This window comes from Tupaia chinensis, unplaced genomic scaffold (assembly GCF_000334495.1).
Source record: "Tupaia chinensis unplaced genomic scaffold, TupChi_1.0 Scaffold000306_1, whole genome shotgun sequence".
NCBI lineage: Eukaryota > Metazoa > Chordata > Mammalia > Scandentia > Tupaiidae > Tupaia > Tupaia belangeri.
Genome location: NW_006159796.1, coordinates 144,357 through 150,279, shown reverse-complemented (window position 1 = coordinate 150,279; position 5,923 = coordinate 144,357).

The following is a 5,923-nucleotide window of genomic DNA, read 5'->3' as shown; positions in this document are numbered from 1 at the left end:
AACAGCAGTCAGCCATGTGGGAGTTCAGTGACATAGTCATTATGCCTTCTGATGGTCCAACTATTATTATTTTTAACTCACCTGAGAGAGCGAGAGACAGAGAGAAAGGGAAAATGAGAGAGCCAGCACATGGTCTGGGATTCAAATTACAGTCAGCCATGTAGGAGTCCAGTGCTTTAACCACCACATCACCTGCTGGACACAGAGCCTGTGAAGAAACAAATATTTTGGGGCCAACCAGCAGGTGGTGTGGTTGAGATGTCAGACTCCCATGTGGATGGCCACAGTTTGAGTCTCAGACTCGGTGGCTTTCTTTCTCACTTTCTCTCTTACTGGTGAGCACAGGTTTGCTGTAGCAAATTTTTTTACATAAAATAATAATATATAAATTAAATAAATAATTCATTAAAATAGAAATAGTTTAAAGGGCATTGTTATATCTTAAAACTGGAAGAAATGGCTTTCTATCTTCCCCTCTGACAGCTTGCAGGTCTAAAAAGCATTTAGATCACAGCAAAACAAGATTAAAAGTTTTAAAATTATTTAGATTTTTGGGAAGCTGGGCTGTTTTTACATAATATAAATTTTTAAAATAACCTTATATGCTTTATATACATTTTAGTTATTTCTTTTTTTGGGGGGGAGGGAGGTTTTTTGCTATAGGGTGCGTGTACTCGCCAGACAGAGACAGAGAGATAGAAAGTGAGAAATCACCCCCCAGACGGGATGGCCACACTGCAATACTTTCTCCTCCATTCTCCTCTCAGGATCTTGGGCACTCACACACACGTGCCCGGCGTGGGTTTAAGCCACTGGGTCTGGGACTCGAACTGTAGTCGACTATGTGGGAGTCCAGCAACATAGCCATTACACTAATTGCTGGTCCTGCATTTTAGCTATTTCTGATATTTTAAAAGGATTACCTACTTAATTTTGTTTATTATTATTACTATTTAATTTGACCAGAGAGAAAGAGAAAATGAGAAAGCAATCTACCATGTCTGGGACTCAAACAGCAGTTGGCCATGTGGAAGTCCAGTTCCTTAACCACCACACCACCTGCTGGCTCTACTTATTTCTGACATTGTTACTACAGACTGAGAATTCCTCATCCAACATCTGAAATGTGACAAAATATGAGACATTTTGAGCAAGAACATGATGTCACTGGTAGAGCATTCTACAGGTTAACCTCATGTGACAGATCACGGTCAAAATGCTACAATTCAAGATGCTGTACAAAATTAGCTTACAGATCTAGCAGGTGACATGGTGGTTGAGGCACTGGACTCCCACATGGTTGATCATGGTTTCAATCTCAGACTTGGCAGCTTGCTTTCTCACTTTTATGCTCCCTCTCTGTATCTCTGTCTCTCTCTAGTTCACACACATGCCTGTGACAGGGCCTGTGTGTCACTGTATTGAGAAAAAATAATAAATAAATAAATAATTTTTCAAATAGTTATTTTAAGACTGTTTATAAAAAACATATGAATCATACATGTTTAGACTTTGGTTACCTCCTAAGATTATTAATCAATTTTCCAATCTTTAGGACCAGAAGATGGCATAATGATTACATTGCTGGGCTCCCACTAGACTGACTGCAGTTTTAATCCTATTCATGGTGGATTGAAACTCATGTTGAGTGTCTGTCTTTGTTTAAAATTATGAGTAAAGAATGGAGGAGAAGAGATTGTGGTAGGAGAAGTTAGATAAGTGATTTTCAGTTCTATAAATGCACATGTTTGCCTCGTTATCTTTTGTATAGTTGATTAAAGCATTGGTATAGTTTTAATAAGTAAATATTTTTAGGTTGCAAAAAAATAAGAAAAGCAATAATAAAGAAAATTATATAAAACTAAAATGATTCTGTCCAACAAATACAACAAAAATAGATTTGAGGAACTGAAGAATTACTGACATATTGGTAAGTAATATATTACACAAAAAGTTAATATTCAAAATGAATTAAAAACTTAATATTCTGAAAGCAAATAACTGAGGGTGAAAAGTGCAAAGGACTTGGATAGAAATTTTTCAGAAGAAAGTATACAAATGGCGGATAGGCATATGAATAAACACTTGACATCAATAATCATTGGAAAAATACAAATGAAAACAATTGTGAAATATCATATTATGGCCCTTTCACTTAAAAATATTTTTTAATTTTATCTGTTATTATTTTCTAATTTGACCAGAGAGTGAGACAAGGAAAGTGAAAAAACAAGCCACCAGTTCCAGGACTCAAACCATAGTCAGCCATGTGGGTGTTCAGTGTCTCAACAACCACACCACCTGCCAGCCCCTAGCTCACATCTCTTTTTTTTTTAGTTTCTTTTTTTGAGTTTTTTTTTTCTTCTTCTTTTTTTGGAGCTGTCTTTGCTATAGGGCACATGTGCTCACCAGACAGACAAAGAGAGAGACAGAGAAAAAGCGAGAAATCACCCCCCAGGGGGGATGGCCATGCCACAATCCCTTCTCTGTTTTCCTCTCGGGATCTTGGGCACACACGCACACGCGCCTGGCACAGCTCACATCTCTTAAGATAGCTATTCTTTAAAAAAAATTCAATAAATACAAGAAGGAAAAAGAACTATTGAACATTGTTGGTAAAAATATAAATTGGTTAAACACAATGGAAAATACTTTTCTAAGGTTTTTCAGAAAATTAAAATAGAACTACCATGTGAATTAAGAATTGCATAATTGGTTATATGTAAAAACTATAGAGTTAATATATCAAAAATATATTCATGCTTTCATGTCATTACAAATTTATTCATAATAGTTATAATAAGACATTAACATAACTATTACATACAAATGTATAAAAACATATTACATGGACCAGCAAGTGCTGTGGTGTTTGAGGTGCTGGTCCCACGTGGTTGACCACAGTTCAAGTACCAGACCTGTCAGCTTACTCCCTCACTTTCCCTCTCTCTCTTGCTCACTATCTGTTTCTTTCTGGTGAGCATGTGTCTAATAGAAAATTAAATAAAAATAATAATAATTAATAAGTATTTTAAGAAAACTTTTTATATATGTATATGATAGAATATTATCCAGCCCTTAAAATAGAATTCTGCATACCAGCTTCATAGCCTACTGTTTAAAAGATCAGGGTTCCATATAATTGACCATGGGTTGAATCCCACTTTTGGTGGCTTAAGAAACATACTATGTATATGTATGTATATTCCTGAAATCCTGACAGAATGGAGAAATGGAGAAGGGATTGAAGCATGATGAAGCTCCATTGGGAAATGTTTCTCTCCTTCAGTCTCTGATGATCACATGCACCCTAAAAGTAACAAAACATATTCGGTTATTCAACAATAGGGATAAACTTGGAGGACATTATGCTGATTGAAATAACTCAGGTATACAAAGACATACACCTCATCATCTTACATGTAAGTAGAGTATTGAAAACTAAAACTCACAGAACGATTCTGAGGCAGGGACATCACTGCCCACTCAGCTCACCTGCAGATCCCCAGTCCAAGCGCCCACCCCTTAGTCTGTCCTGTCCCCAGCAGCAAGCCACAGACCCAGCGGCAGGCCTCTGGTCAGCCAGTGATTCTGAGACAGGGACATCACTGCCCACTCAGATCACCTGCAGACCCCCAGCCCAAACGCCAACCCCCTAGCCTGTCCTGTCCCCAGCACAGGCCACAGACCCAGTGGCAGGACTCTGGCCAGCCAGCAATTCTGAGGCAGGGAAATCACTGCCCACTCAGCTCACCTGCTGACCCCCAGCCCAAGTGCCCACCCCCTAGACACGTCAACAGAGTACCTCTCTTGATACCACATTGGTATAAACAACAGAAGAGAGACTTTGGCAAAGATTAATCTGCAGCAAAAGGGAAGGTCACTTACTCATAGTTGGAGTAACCTTCCCACAAGAGGTATTCAAAGTAAATACATCTTCTAATGGTTGGAAGTAGAAGAAGAGCCTCAGGTATGAATAAACAAGGAAATACATCTCCATCAAAAGTACAGAGTAACTCCCCTCAATCTTTTGTGCTAATGTTACCAAAATGTCAGACAAAGAATTTCGAACATTTATGGTGAACAAATTCTTAGAGTTGGAACAGAAAAGAGACAACAAACTCCAAGAAATGAGGAAGTCATTCCAAGATATGAAAGAAGAAATGGACACTCTGAGAAAGAACCAGATGGAGCTATTAGAGATAAAGTCTGGAACAGAGGAAATCAAAAACTCCCTTGAAAGCATTAAAAGTTGATTAGACCATGCTGAAGATCGTATCTCTGATGTAGAAGATAAAACCTCTGACCTAGAAAGAACCACCAAAAAGATAGAGAAAATAACAAAAAAACACGAGGATAATATACGAAAAATACTAGATTCCATAAGACACCCAAATATCAGAATAATTGGCATCCCAGAAGGTGAAGAAATTAATAACGGCATGGAAAATCTATTCCATGAAATCCTGAAAGAAAATTTCCTGAGTCTAGAGAGGCACTCAAGCATCAAGACCCAAGAAATACAAAGGACCCCGGTTAGAATCAACCCTAGAAGATCTTCCCCAAGGCACATCATAGCCAGACTATCCAAGACCACAGATAAAGACATGATACTAAAACTGGCAAGAGAGAAACAAGAAGTGACATACAAAGGTCATCCCATCAGGCTAACTCTGGACCTCTCAACGGAAACAATGCAAGCAATTAAAGAATGGGAAGATGTATTGAAAGTGTTAAGAGAGAAACAATTTCAACCAAGATTATTGTATTCTGCAAGATTATCCTTCATATGGGAAAAGAAGATTAAAATCTTCTCAGACAAACAAGACCTGAAAGAATTTGCCAGCACCAGAACAGCTCTTCAAGAAACCCTGAAGTACTGTTCTAGGAAAACTAAAGAGCTAACAGACAGAAACAAAGGAATAAAAGACTGCTGTGACAATGGCCAACTTAAACGTTGGGACAGATCCAGTTACATCGATAATAACACTAAATGTGAACGGATTAAATTCCCCAATCAAGAGGCACAGACTGGACGAATGGATAAAAAATCAGAGAGCCTCTACCTGTTGCCTACAAGAAACCCACCTCATCGATGAAGACATACATAGATTGAAAGTGAAGGGTTGGAAAAAGGTTTTCCATGCAATAGGGAACGAAAAAAGAGCTGGAGTTGCGATACTAATTTCTGACAAAATAGCCTTTTAAACAAAAACTGTTCAAAGAGACAAGGAAGGGCACTATATTGTAGTAAAAGGATCAATAGATCAAGAAGATATCACTCTTATAAATATCTATGCACCCAACACAAGAGCCCCCAAATATGTGAAGGAAACACTGTGTAATCTAAAAGAGGAGATAGACTGCAATACACTAATTGTTGGAGATTTCAACACTGCAGTATCCCCTCAGGAGAGATCATCTAGACTAAAAATGGATAAAGAGATAAAGGATCTGAATGATACCATAAATGAAATGGACTTAACAGACATCTATAGAACTTTCTATCCAAAAACTACAAGATACACTTTTTTCTCACCCCCACATGGAATCTTTTCGAAAATTGACCACATCATAGGGCACAAAGCAAGCCTCTACAGATTCAAAGGCATAGAAACTATTCCCAGCATCTTCTCTGACCATGACAGAGTTAAACTTGAGTTTAATTTCAAGAGAAATCCTCAAAAATACTCATATACATGGAAACTAAATAACCTACTACTGGATGACTCCACAACTACCGATGAAATAAAGTCCAAAATCAAAAGATTCATGGAAGCTAATGACAATGAGGACACGAGATTCCATAATCTTTGGGACACTGCTAAAGCAGTCATAAGAGGGAAGTTTATAGCAATCAGTGTTCATAAGAGGAAGACAGAAAGAAGACAAATGGATCACTTAACATCATGCCTCAGAGAAT